Source organism: Phocoena sinus, chromosome 4 (genome assembly GCF_008692025.1).
Source record: "Phocoena sinus isolate mPhoSin1 chromosome 4, mPhoSin1.pri, whole genome shotgun sequence".
In the NCBI taxonomy this organism is placed as follows: domain Eukaryota; kingdom Metazoa; phylum Chordata; class Mammalia; order Artiodactyla; family Phocoenidae; genus Phocoena; species Phocoena sinus.
The window spans coordinates 1,315,895-1,334,298 of record NC_045766.1 but is presented as its reverse complement, the minus strand read 5'-3'; the positions used below and the strand labels follow the sequence as shown (position 1 = coordinate 1,334,298).

The following is an 18,404-nucleotide window of genomic DNA, read 5'->3' as shown; positions in this document are numbered from 1 at the left end:
ATCCCACTTCTTAGTAATTATTCAAAGAAAATGAAAACACTGACTTGAAAAGATACCTGCATCCCCATGTTCAATGCAGAATTATTCACAATAGCTAAGAAATGAAAACAATCTAAGTGTCCATCAATGGATGAATTGGTTTTTTAAATGTGATATATATATTTTTATTTAGCCATAAACAAGAAGGAAATCCTGCCATTTGTGACAACATGGATGGACGTTGAGGGCATCATGCTAAGTGACACAAGTCAGACAGAAAAAAACAAACACCATACGATCTCACTTATATGTGGAATCTAAAAAGCAAAAATGAAATAACTGAATTCATAGATACAGAGAACAGATTGGTGGTTTCCAGAGGCGGGGGTGGGGGGTGGCACCGAGGGGGTGAGGTGCCGGCAAAATGAGTGAAGGTCCTCAAAAGGTACAACCTTCCTGTTATAAAATAAATAAGTCCTGGGAATGTAATGTACAGCTTGGTGACAATAGCTGATAATACTGCATTTGAGTTTCTAAGAGAGCAAAATTTAGAAGTTCTCACCACAAGAAAAAACGAATCTGTAACTATGTATGATGATGAATATTAACTAGACTTACTATAGTGATCATTTTGCAATATATGCAAATATTGAAGCATCATTATGTGTATCCCTGAAACTGATATAAAGTTGTATGTCAATTATATCTCAATAATAATAATAATAATAATAGTGAACATGCCTACCAGCACCCCCAGAAGTATTTCTCCATGTGCTTTTCTACTCTTGTCCTCTTGCCCCTCCCTATTCCTCCAGACCTTGTCTTCGGGCAACCAGGGATCTGCTTCCTCTACCGTATATCAGTTTGCGTTTCCTAGAATATCCTTACATAAATGGAACCATACATTGAATATCAGTTTGTGTCTGTCTTCTTTCACTCAGCATACTTATTATGATGTTCATTTTTGTCATGTCATGTATCGGTAGTTCATTCCTTTTTTTTTTTTTTTGCGGTACGCGGACCCCTCACTGTTGTGGCCTCTCCCGTTGCGGAGCACAGACTCCGGACGCACAGGCTCAGCGACCATGGCTCACGGGCCCAGCCGCTCTGCAGCATGTGGGATCCTCCCGGACCGGGGCACGAACCCGCGTCCCCTGCATCGGCAGGCGGACTCGCAACCACTGCGCCACCAGGGAAGCCCAGTTCATTCCTTTTCATTGCCGGGAGCTTTCCACTGTATGGATACACCAGAGTTCATCAATTCACCTGTTGGTGAAGAGTTGGATTATTTTCAATTTTGGGCTATTACAAATAAAGCTGCTATGAACATTCATGTTATTGAGTAAAAATACGCTTTAACGTATCTTAAATTAAATGAGTAAATACCTAGGAGTAGAGTGGCTAGATGATTTGAAAGGTACATGTTTAAGTTTTCAAGAAATTTCCAAACTCTTTTCAAAGTGGTTGTATGGTCTTGCACTTCTAGCAGTAGCGTATGAGAGTTCCAGTTTCTCCACGGCCACAGCAACGTTTGGTTTGGCAGGTTTGGTGTTTTGTGTTTTTTTTTTAATTTTAGAGGTTTTTGTAGGTGTGTCATGCTAGCTCATTGTGGTTTTAATTTGCACTTCCCTAATAACTAGTGATGTTGTGCATCTTTTCATGTGTTTGTTTGCCAAGATATTTTGCCTTTGGTGACATTTCTGTTCAAATAATTTACCCACTAGGGGTGAGGATGGGGTGCTTGCTTTGTTATTATTGAATTTTGAAATTTCTTTATGTATTTTGGATACATATTCATTTTCTTTTAGCAGAGTCTTTCAAAGGAAAGAAGTTTTTAATTGTGATGAAATCTAAATTATAAGTTCATATTTTTATGTGTCATACTTTGGTGTCACACCTAAAAAAAACCCATGCACAACCCAAGGTCGCAAGATATCCTATTTTATTCGTCTAAAAGTTTATGGCATTATGTTTTACATTTAGGCCCACGGCCCATGTTGAGTTAAGTTTTATGTATGTTGAGAACTATGGATCATTGGTTTTTGTTCGTTTGCTTTTTTCAGTGGATATCTAATTGTTCGAGTGCTGTATTTCGGAGCGACTGTCCTTTCTCCTGGTCTGCATATAGGTTCAACGTTTTATCAGTAAATTAAAAGCACGAGGCTAATGCCATAGATTTCACTTTTAAAATGACGTTTTTAGGGCTTCCCTGGTGGCGCCGTCGTTGGGGGTCTGCCTGCCGGTGCAGGGGACGCGGGTTCGTGCCCTGGTCCGGGGGGATCCCACATGCTGCGGAGCGGCTGGGCCCGTGAGCCATGGCCGCTGAGCCTGCGCGTCAGCAGCGTGTGCTCCGCGACCACGCTCCGGGAGAGGCCACAACAGTGAGAGGCCCACGTACCACAAAAACAAACAAACAATAAAATGATGTTTTTATTTTATTATTATTTTTATTTTACATTGGAGCACAGTTGAATAACAATGTTGTGTTAGTTTCATGTGTACAGCAAAGTGATTAAGTTGTACATACACATGTATCTATTCTTTTTCAAATTCTTTTCCCATTTAGGTTATTACAGAATACTGAGCAGAGTTCCCTGTACTATACGGTAGTTCCTTGTTGGTTATCTATTTTATTTTTAACATCTTTATTGGAGTATAATTGCTTTACAATGGTGCATTAGTTTCTGCTGTATAACAACGTGAATCAGCTATACGTATACATATATCCCCATATACCCTCACTCTTGCGTCTCCCTCCCTCCCACCCGCCCTATCCCACCCCTCTAGGTGGTCACGAAGCACCGAACTGATCTCCCTGTGCTATGCAGCTGCTTCCCACTAGCTATCTGTTTTACATTTGGTAGTGTATATATGTCAGTGCCACTCTCTCACTTTGTCCCAGCTTACCCTTCCCCCACCCCGCGTCCTCAAGTCCATTCTCTACGTCTGCGTCTTTATTCCTGTCCTGACCCTAGGTTCTTCAGAACCTTTTTTTTTTTTTATTCCATATACATGTGTTAGCATACGGTATTTGTTTTTCTCTTTCTGACTTACTTCACTCTGTATGACAGTCTCTAGGTCCATCCATATCACTACAAATAACTCAATTTCGTTTCTTTGTATGGCTGAGTAATATTCCATAGTATATATGTGCCACATCTTCTTTATCCATTCATCTGTCGATGGGCACTCAGGTTGCTTCCATGTCCTGGCTATTGTAAATAGAGAGGCAATGAACACTGTGGTACATGACTCTTTTTGAATTATAGTTTTCTCAGGGTATATACCCAGTAGTGGGATTGCTGGATCATATGGTAGCTCTATTTTTAGTTTTTTAAGGAACCTCCATACTGTTCTCCATAGTGGCTGTATCAATTTACATTCCCACCAACAGTGCAGGAGGGTTCCCTTTTCTCCACACCCTCTCCAGCATTTATTGTTTACAGATTTTTTGATGATGGTCATTCTGACTGGTGTGAGGTGATACCTCAATGTAGTTTTGATTTGCATTTCTCTAATGATTAGTGATGTTGAGCATTCTTTCGTGTGTTTGTTGGCAATCTGTATATCTTCTTTGGAGAAATGTCTGTTTAGGTCTTTTGCCCATTTTTGGATTGGGTTTTTTGTTTTTTTGGTATTGAGCTGCATGAGCTGCTTGTATATTTTGGAGATTAATCCTTTGTCAGTTGCTTCATTTGCAAACATTTTCTCCCATTCTGAGGGTTGTCTTTTCGTCTTGTTTATGGTTTCCTTTGCTGTGCAAAAGCTTTTATTTTTGTTTTTATTTCCATTTAACTAGGAGGTGGGTCAAAAAGTATCTTGCTGTGATTTATGTCATCGAGTGTTCAGCCTATGTTTTCCTCTAAGTGTTTTATAGTGTCTGGCCTTACATTTAGGTCTTTAATCCATTTTGAGTTTATTTTTGTGTATGGTGTTAGGGAGTGTTCTAATTTCATTCTTTTCCATGTAGCTGTCCAGTTTTCCCAGCACCACTTATTGAAGAGGCTGTCTTTTCTCCACTGTATATTCTTGCCTCCTTTATCAAAAATAAGGTGACCATATGTGTGTGGGTTTATCTCTGGGCTTTCTACCCTGTTCCATTGATCTATATTTCTGTTTTTGTGCCAGTACCATACTGTGTTGATTACTGTAACTTTGTAGTATAGTCTGAAGTCCGGGAGCCTGATTCCTCCAGCTCTGTTTTTCTTTCTCGACATTGCTTTGGCTATTGGGGGTCTTTTGTGTTTCCATACAAATGGGTAGTATTGTCATTTTCCCAATGTTGATTCTTCCAATCCAAGAACATGGTATATCTCTCCCTCTGTTTGTATCACCTTTAATTTCTTTCATCAGTGTCTTATAGTTTTCTACATACAGGTCTTTTGTTTCCTTAGGTAGGTTTATTTCTAGGTATTTTATTCTTTTTGTTGCAATGGTAAATGGCACTGTTTCCTTAATTTCTCTTTCAGATTTTTCATCATTAGTGTATAGGAATGAAAGAGATTTCTGTGCATTAATTTTGTATCCTGCTACTCTATCAAATTCATTTATTAGCTCTAGTAGTTTTCTGGTAGCATCTTTAGGATTCTCTAAGTATGATATCATGTCATCTGCAAACAGTGACAGTTTTACTTATTCTTTTCTGATTTGGATTCCTTTTATTTCTTTTTCTTCTCTGATTGCTGTCGCTAAAACTTCCAAAACTGTGTTGACTACTAGTGGTGAGAGTGGGCACCCTTGCTTGTTCCTGATCTTAGAGGAAATGGTTTCAGTTTTCACCATTGAAAACAATGTTGGCTGTGGGTTTGTCATATATGCCCTTTATTATGTTGAGGTACGTTCCCTCTATGCCTACTTTCTGGAGAGTTTTTATTATAAATGGGTGTTGAATTTTGTTGACAGTTTTTTCTGCATCTATTGATATTATCATATGCTTTTTATCGTTCAGTTTGTTAATATGGTGTATCACATTGATTGATTTTCATTTATTGAAGAATCCTTGCATTCCTGGGATAAACTCCACTTGATCATGGTGTATGATCCTTTTAATGTGCTGTTGGATTCTGTTTGCTTGTACTTTGTTGAGGATGTTTGCATCTATGTTCATCAGTGATATTGGTCTGTAGTTTTCTTTTTTTGTGACATCTTTGTCTGGTTTTGGTATCAGGGTGATGGTGGCCTTGTAGAATGAGTTTGGGAGTGTTCCTCCCTCTGCTATATTTTGGAAGAGTTTGAGAAGGATAGGTGTTAGCTCTTTTCTAAATGTTTGATAGAATTCACCTGTGAAGCATGTGGTCCTGGGCTTTTGTTTGTTGGAAGATTTTAAATCACAGTTTCAATTTCAGTGCTTGTGATTGGTCTGTTTATATTTTCTATTTCTTCCTGATTCAGTCTTTGAAGGTTGTGCTTTTCTAAGCATTTGTCCCTTTCTTCCAGGTTGTCCATTTTATTGGCATAGAGTTGCTTGTACTAATCACTCATGATCCTTTGTATTTCTACAGTGTCAGTTGTTACTTCTCCTTTTTCATTTACGATTCTGTTGAATCTGAGTCTTCTCCCTTTTTGTCTTGATGAGTCTGGCTAATGGTTTATCAATTTTGTTTACCTTCTCAAAGAACCAGCTTTTAGTTTTATTGATCTTTGCAAATGTTTCCTTCATTTCTGTTTCATTTATTTCTGATCTCATCTTTATGGTTTCATTCCTTCTGCTAACTTTGGGGTTTTTTTTGTTCCACTTTCCCTTTAAGTGTAAGCTTAGGTTGTTTATTTGAGATTTTTCTTGAGGTAGGCTTGTATTGCTATAAACTTCCCTCTTAGAACTGCTTTTGCTGCCTCCCATAGGTTTTGGGTCATCGTGTTTTCATCGTCATTTGTTTCTACGTATTTTTTTATTTCCTCTTTGATTTCTTCAGTGATCTCTTGGTTATTTAGTAGCATATTGTTTAGCGTTGTGGTCTGAAAAGATACTTGGTACAATTTCAATTTTCTTAAATTTACCAAGGCTTGATTAGTAACCCAAGATATGACCTATCCTGGGGTGGTGGAGAAGGCAAGAGTCCGGGGCGGTGGAGAAGGCAAGATGGCAGTGCCCATGGAGGTGGCCGTGTGTACAATGAGCTCAGCGGCCCAGCTGTGGAGCTGCGTCATGTGAGCACTTGAGAAGAAGGTGTATTCTTCCATGTCTTGGCTATCGTAAACAGTGCTGCAATGAACACTGGGGTGCATGTATCCTTTCAAACCATATTTTTCTCCAGATATATGCCCAGGAGTGGGATTGCTGGTTCATATGGTAGTTCTATTTTTAGTTTTTTAAGGAACCTCCATACTGTTCTCCATATCATATTGTACCCTGTATCAATTTACATTCCCACCATCAGTGTAGGAGGGTTCCCTTTTCTCCACACCCTCTCCAGCATTTATTGTTTGTAGGTTTTTTGATGATGGCCATTCTGACTGGTGTGAAGTGATATCTCGTTGTAGTTTTGATTCTTTTAATAATTAATCCTAATTTTATTTTACTTACAGTGAGGCCATTCAGATTGCCTTGAGACCGTTCGTCATAGTTTCTGCCTCTTTTAAATTTCTACCAACTTGTACACGGCAGTATCTTCCAAGAAGTGCTTTTTTTTCATTCATTCAACAAATATTTATTGAAGCATTACTATGTGTCATGTACCGTTCTTATTACTGGGGTCATTACAGTGAACTGGATAGAGTGGCTGCCCTCAAGGAGATTACTTTCTATTATAGTAGACGTACACTAAAGAATAAATGTACACCAGGTAGTAATAACGTCTGTAAATTTTAAAATGTAGTGTCACGGAACAGACAGTGATGGACTTGACCTAGAGCCCTATTTTAAATAGGATCATTAGTGCCTCAATTAAGGCAATATATTCATAAACACCTGAAGAAAGGGATGGAATAAGTCTTGTTGATATCCAAGCAAAGAGTATCCAGGCAGAGCAAAAATAAACTCAAAGATGCTGAAGTGGTGTATTTGGCATGCTTAGAAAATAGCTGCAGAGGGTCCTGGGGGTATTTGAATTGAGAATTTTAGATCTTGAAGAAACCCTCGATATTACCCTGTTCCAGGATTGCTGGTAGATTTCATCTTCAAAGTCAATTCAAATGAATTGGTGGTGAATGCCTACCGCAGAAGTCAGTAAGTCTTTTCTATCAAGGTCCAGATCATAAATACTTTCAGCTTTGTGGGACATACTGTTTCTGTTGCAGTCACTCAGCTCCGTCATTGGCTGAAAGCAGCCACAGTAATATGTAAACAAATGTGAGTGTGCTGTGCTCCAGTACAACTGTATTTTACTGGTGGGCTGGATTTGGCCCTTGAAGTCTGCCAGCATCTGGGCTAGTATGGTGTTGGGCAGTCTTACCTGTATCTCTCAGGGAGACTCATTAGTCATTCTGTCGTGGGCTCACATGGGGCACCTCAGCCGTGTATTTGCCACTGTGAGTCACACAGCCTCCTTGTGTTACCTATTAGACCAGACAAGTTCTCACAAGCTGTTAGTGGAAAGTTAGCTCTCTGGTCTCCTAATTCAGTTTTGTTACACTAGCCTGACCTCACCCCTCCAGATTTGCCATCAATTACTTTACCTACATGAAATGTATAGGGCTTTGAGGGATGTGGGTGCAGCCCGTCATGGCTAGAGCCCACCTAAGCCTGAATGGAAGACTTTCCTAGGAAGTGGCCGGTGGTTTTCAAAGTTAGAAGTAAGGGTTTCTGCAGAGCTTTGTCATATCGTGTCTTTGCCACACAGAAAAACAAGTGAAAGCCTGAAGCTGCAACATGGTTGGGAGTGGACGTCTGCTGTGTCCCCTGCCACTGGCCTGTCCTTAGCAAGAAAGGAGAACAGACCCTGGTCCAAGTAGGAAAGAAAAGCAGATCTTTAACGTAAGGGAGACCTCGCAAGATGGATACCAAGATAATCATTTTTCTAATTTATAGTTTTAAACATGTCAAAGGAGATTTGAGTAATTAGAATATAGACTAAACTTGATTTCAAAAGAGACCCGAACTATGATGGCATAAATAAGATAGAAGTTAATCTCCCTTGTGTGATTGTCTAGAGATAAGTGGTCCAGGCTGGCTGGGTAGCTGTGCTCCATGTGGACATCCAGGGATTCAGGGTCCCTCCATCGCAAGGCTTTGCCATCCCTGGGCGGCTGCCCTCTTCCCTGCGGTCTGGGCTGGGTCCCACAGCATTTTAGCTGGCAGGAAAGGGAGAAGATAGACAGTGGAAGGTGGGAGAGTACTTTTTCAGGAAGTGACATGGAACTTGCACACAGCACGTTTCGCTGATGAGAACATGATCACATAGCCACACCTGGCTGCACAGGAGTCTGGGAAACACCCTCTCTATCTGGGGAGCCATGTGCTCAGCCAAAAATCTATTAATGTGGATTTTTAAAGGGAACTGTGAATTAAGAGGGAGGCTGGAGTTAGCAGTTCGCCACAGAATTTATACAAGGAGGTGAAAATTTTTTCTGTCTATTTTTACCTAATATAGAAATAGTAATGCCTAACATTACATAATACTTTAGAGATTTAGAAAAATCTTTCTCATACATTATTTCATTTCATTCTTCAACATTATCTTCCCTTGAAGTAAACACTATGATTGGAAGTAGATATTGTCTTCGTTTATGTGAAGTACGGCTCGGAAGGAGTGTGACGGACATAGAGAATAGACTTGTGGTGGCCAAGGGGGAGGGGGTTGGGGGTGGGGATGGAGTGGGAGGTTGGGATTAGCAGATGCAAACTGTTATATATAGAATGGATAAATAACAAGGTCCTACTGTATAGCACAGGGAACTATATTCAATATCCTGTAATAAACCATATGGAAAAGAATATTTAAAGAAAGAATGTATGTATATGTATAACTGAATAATTTTGCTGTACAGCAGAAATTAACACAACATTGTAGGTACTTCGCTGGTGGTCCAGTGGTTAAGACTCCGAGCTCCCAATGCAGGGGCCTCAGGTTCGTTCCCTGATCAGGGAACTAGATCCCGCATGTCACAACTAAGAGCCTGCATGCCGCAACTAAAGATTCCACGCGCTGCAGCGAAGATCCCGCATGCTGCAACTAAGACTGCAGCTATTATTTAGCACAACGAAATAAATAAACACACACACACACACACACACAAATACAACATTGTAAAGCAACTATACTTGAATTAAAATTTTTTCTAATTAAAAAATTTTAAAAGAGCTTCCCTGGTGGTGCAGTGGTTGAGAGTCCGCCTGCCGATGCAGGAGACACGGGTTCGTGCCCCGGTCCGGGAGGATCCCATATGCCGCAGAGCGGCTGGGCCCGTGAGCCATAGCCGCTGAGCCTGCGCGTCCGAAGCCTGTGCTCTGCAACGGGATAGGCCACAACAGTGAGAGGCCCGCGTACCGCCAAAAAAAAAAAAAAATTAAAAAAAAGGAGTGTGAGATTACCAAAGCCATACAGCCACTACATACAGAGCCCAAACCTCACTCCAGGCTCAGAGCTTTACCATTTGCACTCCTAGAAACTTAACTAATCCTCTAAAGGCCTGTGACTTGGTGTTTACCAAATAGAATGTCCCATCCGATCAGAGGATCTGACACTTTAGTGTGCAAAGTCCCTGATTACCCCAATCCTAGAAATATTCATTACGTAGCCTCCAGCGTGAAGCCCTGGAACTGCCACGCTTTGGGAATCACCACAGTGATCTTACGTTTTATTATTGTATTTTGCTTAAACAGAGAGGGGAGATATTTCATATTATTTCTGTCTATTCTTTCCCTTTTTGCATTCCCAAGCTTATCTGTTAAATTTTGGAACTCTTGCCTTCTGAAAAACCCCAGCTAATTTCTTTTGAAGCATTTCTAACTCAAAACAAAAATCACACAATGATAAAATGTCAAAAACTAATTTTGGACGCCACCACATAGCCTCTCACACAGAAGTTTTCAAAGCCCTTGGTTGAGCGGGTGCTTTATACCCTATAGTTTGAAAGGAGAGAAAAAATGGTTTTTTCATCAAAAATATTTGTTTTTTTCATATTGTGTGTGTGTGTAATGTACATATATACTTACTGTTTCTCCAGCAGAAATTTCTTAGAGATCTCTAGGTGGCTGTATCTTACCCTCGATTCCCACCCAATCGCATTGAGCTTTTTATTTGCCTTCTTCTCCGTCAGACACCAGGATGAATTTAAACTCCAGTCCCTTGCCAATGGCTTCTCTGATGCATTTGCTCTGTTTTACATTCCCTTTCCCTGTAGAATCAGATGGAAATTCCTTTGGGACCTTTGAGTCAGAAACTATTGTGTTGCTAATCAAACTTGGCTTCATTAGCATTTCAAATCCTGCCATGTTCTCAGAGATCAGTGTCAGGTCTGAGGGCTCCCCACCCATGACCTGACTTGCCAGACCTGTTTAACGGAAATCAGCAGTGGCCAGTGCCTTTGACCTTATTTCTCCCAGCACACGTCACCGAGAAATCCTTTTCAAGGATTCGAGAGAAAGACGCATGTGCAGTCTGAGAAGCTTTACTTGTATCCCTCTCCCTACTCTAGATATTGCTGCCAAAAAGCCACACTCCCTCAATCACCTCCGGTAGTTGGATCCTGGGTGGATGATGGGTAGATGGGTAAGTAGATGGGTAGATGGACCACGTGGTGGGTGTATGACTAGAAGGGTAGATGGATTGGTAGATGGGTAATGGACAGGTGGGTGGACGGGTGAAGTAGAAGAGTGAGTAGGTGGATAGGATGGATAGACGGATGCATGGTTGAATGGATGGGAAGAGAAGATAGATAAATAATGCCAATCTTCCATTTTGTGCAATATCCTTGCCATTTAATTATCCATAATTGGCCTTACGTTCCTGAGGCTAAATACTACTTTGCAGAAATCAGCATGCCATGTGAGCTACTTTCTGCCTTCCACAAGGAGCGTCAGGGTGGGACTTGTCAAATATTTCATTGCCATTCTGACTCAGTGTCTGCTTTGTAAAATAAAAGACACCATCCTTTTTAAAAATATAATATATGTAATAGTGCTTCAGCGCTGTGGAACTCAAACCAGGCACCTCTAGCAAAATCTCCTGGGGAACTTGCCCTAATTGCATATGCCTGGACCTCACAGCCTGAACTGTGCCTCCTGGTTGAAAATTACTGCCCTGACAGAAGTGTCTCTGTACCTGGTACCAGAGGTAGTTGAGTAGTGTTGGAGCTCTGTGTTCCTGACGTCACTTTCTCCTTACAGACATTCCACTAACATTTTTAAAAGTACGTATTATATCCCAGATAATGCTCTAAGTGCTTTTTACTTGTATTACCTCGTTCGATCTTTACCACAATCCTTTAAGGTAGGAACCATTAATATCTGCATTTTACAGGTGAGGGAATTGAGGCGGGTAGGGGTTAAGTAACACAGGACCAGGGTCACACAGCTGGTAAGAGGTGAAGCTGGAGTTGAAGCTCAGTCCATGTCCCGACTCCACGGCCCCACCCACTAGGCTACACCGCCTCTCTGATCACTCAGCTCACCTTTTAAGAACCCTGGTCCAATAGAACTTTCTGCAATGACGAAAATGTTCTATATCTGTGCTGTCCTGTTGGCACGATAGCCACTAGCTGCATGTGGCTTTCGAGCACTTGAAATGTGGCCAGTATGGCCGAGCAGCTAAGTTTTTAATTGTATGGAATTTTAACTAATTTAAACAGCACAGTTTAAGAGCCACCTAATAGCCTCTGGTCGTACAGATGGTCTAAAAAAATTAAGTGCTGACCTAGGCTTCAGGAAGACATCTCAGCTGTAGACATTATCCTTTATTAATACTACTAACATGAAATAATTACAGAGCACTCTTAGAACCCTTAGTGCTTCTTTCCACCCCTAAAAGAGTATCACGATTCTTCTAAGCGCTCTGCCAGCTGGGTGGCACATCTACCCTGAGCTCATCGGAAGATGTACTGAGATGAGACAGAGCAAGTAATTCAGGCAGAATAACACAGACGGGTTGTAGCATGGTGGTGCCATTGGCATTTATTCTCAGGAGTCATTGTGACATTTTCCATCTCCCAAATACCTGCCATCCTATGTTAGCGGAAGTGGGAGTTGATGGAAATGACTGACTTTAAAGCAGGGTTCGGGGACTTCCCTGGCGGTCCAGTGGTTACGACTCTGCGGTTCCACTGCAGGGGGCACGGGTTCCATCCCTGGTCAGGGAACCAGGATCCCGCATGCCACTCGGCGTTCAGTGGTGCAAAAAATGAAAAAAACAGAAGTACGGGGGCATCTGTGCTCATTTCAAGGAGACATGCCATCCCACACTCCTTACAGAAGGAAGTGAAGAAAATGAGTAGGAAAGTGGGAAATGATAAACCAAGAGAGAAATAAAGGTGCCTCTGGATGAAGTAATGTAAGAAAAGAGCCGTATTATTTTTTGTGTGGTTATACAAGTTGAAATTGGGTGAAGCTTTTAAACGGGAAGGAAAATTAAAGTGTTAAGAAAACCCAAATGTATATGGCTAGGTTTTATAGCATAGAGACAAGGCAATGTAGAATTTGGTGAAATCATTATATATTGGTTTAGAACAGTGCTGGAACAGCCCATGGGTTAACCCAGTCCACTGCTGGTTTTTGTAAATAAAATTTTATTACGTACACACGTGTCCATCCATTTACATGTGGTCTACGGCTCCTTTACATTACAGCAGCAGAGCTGAGCGGTTGCAACAGGAACTGTATAGCCTGCAAAACCTGGAACAGTTCCTATGGCCCTACACAGAGAAATGCTTATTGACCTCCATTTTAGAACAAAAGGGGAATATATATTAGCATAACTATTTTGTGTGGCCATCAAATTTTTAACTGCACATCATCTTTGACCTGGCAACACTGCTACACTGGTACACATACCCACAGCATTTCTCGAAACACTGGAAAACTGCAAACAACCTAAATGTCCACTAGCTGAGCACTGTTAAATGAATTACACTGCATTCGTGTGAAGGAATACTGTTCAGTTGTTGATGTTGCTTAATTGAAGTGTAGCCGATTTACAATATTATATTAGTTTCAGGTGTACAGCGTAGTGATTCAGCATTTTTATAGATTATACTCCATTAAAAGTTATTACAAAATAATGGCTATAATTCCCTGTGCTGTATGATATACCCTTGTTGCTCATCTATTTTATACATAGTAGTTTGTATCTCTTAATCTCCTACCCCTTGCTTGCCCCTTGCCCCTTCCCTCTCCCCTCTGGTAAACACTAGTTTGTTCTCTATATTTGTGAATCTGTTTCTGCTTTTCTGTTTTGTTATATTGATTCATTTGTTCTATTTTTTTAGATTGCACATATAAGTGATAACATAGACTATTTGTCTTTCTGTCTGACTTATTTCACTAAGCATAATACTCTCTAGGGCCACCCAAGTTGTTGCAAATGGCAGAATTAAATTCTTTTTTATGGCTGAGTACTATTCCATTGTATATATGTACCACATCTTCTTTATCCGTTTATCTGGTGATGGACACTTGGGTTGCTTCCATCTCTTGGCTATTGCAAATAATGCTGCTATGAACATTGGGGTGCATGTATCTTTTCAAATCAGTGTTTTCGTTTTTTCTGGGTATACACCCTGGAGTGAAATTGCTGGATCATTCAGATTTCTCCTTTTTGTTTTTTGAGGAAACACCATACTGTTTTCCATAGTGGCTCTACCAACTTACATTCCCACCAACAGTGTACGGAGGTCCCCTTCTCTCCACATCCTTGCCAACATTTGTTATTTGTTGTCTTTTTGATGATAGCCATTCTGAGAGGTGTGAGGTGATACTGTGATTTTGCTTTGCATGTCTGTAATAATTGAGGACCTTTACATGTGCCCGTTTGCCATCTGTATGCCTTCTTTGGAAAAATATGTCTATTCAGGTCTTCCGCCCATTGCTTAATGGGTTGTGGGTTTTTTTTTTTTTTTAATTGAGCTATTTATTGTTGTTTTTTAATGAGATAGCTCCGTATGTACTATTTATTACTAAATAGAAAAATGTCGCAGAACAGTATGCATTATTTGATTACATTTGTATAAAAGCAAAAAACAATCCCCCCAGAAGATACAGGGATATATGCTTGGCACAGGGATACAGGGATATATGCCCGGCACCTGGCACAGGGCTTGGCATTTGAGGAGTGAACACATGGAGAGTTTACACATTACTTTTTCACTTTTTAATCTCCTGGACTCTGAGTGTTTACGAACATGCACTACTTTTTAAAAAATCTAAATTAAAACAGGGAAAAAATAAACAAGAGGAAATACTCACAGGTAGGCCTCCCGGCTCCCGCATACGAGCCGGTGCCAGCAGAGGTGGCCGGGGGGCTGAGGACCCACTGGAGCCCGTTGCTAGCACTGCGGGGGTCGGGGGGGGTCGGGGGGGGCAGGAGTTTGGTCTCCAGGTGGGACCGGCAGGAACCTGGGGGCAGGAGCCACGCACAGCAAACGCGGGGAAGCGCCCAGGAGGCCACTCGGGTCTGGAAAGGGAGGGGGGCAGTGGCCCCGTCCTGGGGACATTGTCCGCAAGTAACGGGTGGGAAGACTTCGTCCAGGAAACTGGGAAAAGCAGGAAGCTACAGAAGAAGGAGCCAAGGGAAGGAAGGACGCAGCGGCCAGCCCTGGAGGTGGAGAGACGTTTCTGAGGAAGAACACATGTTTCCTGGGCTCTGAGAAGACCCGGTGTCTGCGGGGATGCGGGCTCACGTCTGGGATGCAGCTTGCTGTCTGTGGGCCTGAGAATCACGGACACCACCAGTCCCGGCCCCGGAGCCGGTGTTCAGACGGACGGTCCAGGGCGCTTTCTGCTGTTGATCAGTGTTAGGACTTCCCCTGCTCCCAGCGCAGGAAGCGGCTGAGCCAGGGGGTGCAGAAGCCCCTGGAACGGCTCAGCACTTGCCCTGTGCCGGCTACACACACCCGCCCAGGCTGCTCTGCTGAAACCCACGCTCCCCTCAGTGCTGCCATTTGCCTTTTCCGCAGAAGTGTGGCAAGAGGGGTTTATATGAGACTAAGGGTAAAAAAAAAAAAAAAAAAAAAAAAAAAGTAAAAGTAAATAAAAACAAAACCATGTAAGAGACAGGTGTGTCTTCTTAAAATACGATCCGTGTCCACCGCTCTCCGCCCCACCTCCATGTGGCCAGCACTTTGCGTGGCTTGTGCCTGGGGTGGATGTCAGCGCCTGTGAGAATCTTTTTATTTAGACATCACGAGGCACGTGACCAGTTTCGAACACAGCCGGCTGCCGTGCTGGTGCACAGAGACGCCTGCTCTTTCTTCACCAAACTCTCCAGTTCAAACATGTCTGCAGAGCATGATTCATGGTGGTTCTTTCTGGATTGTCCAGTGGGTAATTGCTGTACAGAAACCAGAGAAACAGATGTAGACCCTGAACCCTGGCTATAAATTTTTGTTTTATGATTATGGGTTTCAAATGTGCTGTGTCACACTGACAAATACACAGTTACTCTGAAACAAAATGAATTTGGGGCTCAAACTTTTGCTTGTTTGTTTGTGGTTGGAAATACTTTTATTAGAGTTCCTTTTATCATTGATCAAGCATAAAGAAAACAGGGGCAATGACACAAATCAGAATGTTATTTTATGCCTTACTAAGAGGATATTTGGGAAACGGTTCTTCCAAATTGATTAAATCATGCTTAAAATAGGTGTCGATAATTTAAACTTCATTATCCACAAATTAACTAGGCCATTTTTCACCTTCTACCTGTTCGTTAATCTTTATGGTACACGGATATGTATTAAGGAACTGGGGCTTATTTGTGTATTTTTCCCTTATCTTTTTTTAAGATGAAGAAGGTAGAAGAAGAATCAAGTTTTCAAGAAGTATAAGAATTAGATTTACTGACGAAGAAATAAGAAACGTGTGGCTAAATTTGGGGGCTGCTTTCTAAGTTAACACTTGGATTAAATAATAACCCTAATAGTTGCTATCCACGTAATCGATCCATGATGAGAAATGATGAACTGACTAGTGAATACTGTCGCACCGTAAAACACCCATAATGTTCCACTCACAAGGATTTTAAGCCCTGATCCTTCATTTCAAGGCTCAAGTTTATTTCTCTACAGTTAAGAGAACTGTGTTCCTAGGTGAATAGAAATGTAAAATTTTCTTGTGCAAAGAAAACACCAATCTCTGAACCCCTACCACACAAAGACACACACACACACACACACACACACACACACACACACACACACACCTCTGTTATTGTTTGTGTGCTGTGACAGAGTATTGAGGAAAGAAATTTGGGAGCTGTTGTCTCCCTTAAGAACTGAGAGTAAACAGAATTTGGGGGACCCCATCCGCATGTTCACTTCCTTGTGACCAGTGCACCCTACCCTTTGGAAAGATGCTGAGTGAACAGGTGAGTGCCATGGTAACCCATACACACACACCTGGCCACGGTGCCATGTTTCTCCTCTCTTAGTTCCTCCTGCCGTACTTTAAATATAGCTCCCTCCTCTCCCTCCTCAAAGAACTTTTCACCCACCTCCATGATCCTGTACAAAACGAGCCCAGTTTCCAAGGCACTCTGATGAACCTTAAATAAGCATTTGGAGCTGTAAGTCCCATGGACCATGCAGCAATTGGCAATGTGGTGCTTTGTGTATCTTTACAACTATCTTAATGACAGAGTGTTAAATGTTTTGTAAATTCCTCTGCGCTCCTTGTTTAAAATGTGTGTTTTCTCTGTAGTTAAAGGATTTCTTATAATAAAGCTCTGTTACAAAATGATGACCATATAAAAGAGAGAGAGAGCGAGAATAACAAACACATAGCTTCAGCAAAAGCTTACCCCTTTATCGCCCTGGACTTTGCAATCGCAAGAACTGAGCTTGCTGGGCTGAAAATTGTTTGCCTACACCTTCCTGAAAGAGTCTTTGACTTGGTAAGTGTGTGCCATGCATACTTTTCGTGTTACACATGAGTGCCACTTAGCAACTCTGCTAGCCCAGCAGCACGGGGTGAGTGCCCCACAGGCTTTTAGAAGGCTTGGATGCCAGGGCACATACCAGCCCATTCACAGAAAGGAGACTGCAGCGCGCCCTTCCCTGCAAGGGGCAAGGAAGCCGTCCCCCGCTGCCCGCCCACTCGCCCTCCCTGCTTTGTGGGAGAATTATTAGTCAACGGTGGAGGGGCAGTGGAAGACTAAACGTGTTTTAATCCTTCCCCCGGAGCTTCCTTTCTTTGATGTACCTTGCATCCTTTAAGCAAGTGGTGCAAAATGGCTGCAGGGTGGATTGGCTCTCCCGTTCACAGCTTTCTGCCTGGGTTGATTTGTAAACTCTGCATCTGTCCTTCTCAGGGATGGCGGAAAAGCTTCAGTGTGAGAGGTACAAAAAAATTAGTCCCTTTTCCTTAAAATTACTGTCTTCTAATAAATAGCCAAGTTTGAGCAGGGACTAGTATGGGTGAAAAGTGGCCCTTGGAAATACAGAACTTTCACACTTAACCAGTTCGCAAATCTGTGTTTAGTTATGTGAGGGTGGGGTGGGGTGGGGATGTGATGACAGGGCTCAGCCGCGCTCGTCCGCAACAGAAAAGTTATTTCCACGTTGGGCTGGGATTCCAGGGAGCTGGGTTCTAGCCATGATTCTGAGCTGTGGGACCTCAAGCAGCTCTCAGCCTCCCTGGGCTTCTGTTTCCCCAGTTAAAAATAAGAGGATGAGTCACAGCTAACTGGTCTAGGGTGTGTGCTGAGTGCCATGCAAGCACTGTTTCTTTTTGTCCTCACAGCAATCCGTTGAGGTGGCCGGTAGCCTGCTCCCATTTTTCAGATGAGGAAACTGAGGCTTGGGGAGGTTAGGTACTTGTCCCAGATCCCATAGTTGCTCGGTGGGTTGGAATCTAGTTCAGTTTGACTTCCACATCCACACTGTTGACCACTGTATTATATTATGAGGTCCTGCATATCTGTGTGATTGTCTGTGTGTGTGTCTGGGGCAGGAGGAACTAGCGCTAATTCTCGACTCCTTCGTAGGCTGTGTGTAGACTTGGGAGAATTTTAAGAAGTAAATGAATCCAGAAAGCTGGATTTTTTTTTTTTTCTACTCCCGAGCCAACGCAGTCCCTTCGGCCTGCAAGAGGGACAGGCAGAAAAAGACTATCAAATGGGAAGTTTCTGGACCCCAGGCTTCCCCAGGGGCGGCTCTTCTCCGTGCTCCGGTTTAGGGCTTGCTGTGCTTTTTGCAGGAGTGGAAAAACACACGTTACAAGGCATTTAACAGACAGACAGGCGCACGGAGGAATGTAAAGGCTGGGCCGGGGGCGGGCGAGAGGGGCGCGCGGCCGAGCGAAGCCCCGCGAACTGGGGCGCAAAGGGCGGGAGCTGGCG

At 42.4% G+C, this 18,404-nt stretch overlaps 1 protein-coding gene across 1 annotated transcript in view; it reads left to right on the top strand.

Annotated features, from left to right (window-relative positions):
• The window catches only part of RARB (retinoic acid receptor beta), a 445,419-nt gene that overhangs the window by 236,164 nt on the left and 190,851 nt on the right, over positions 1–18,404 (top strand). The gene's annotated exons all lie outside the window — the stretch shown is intronic.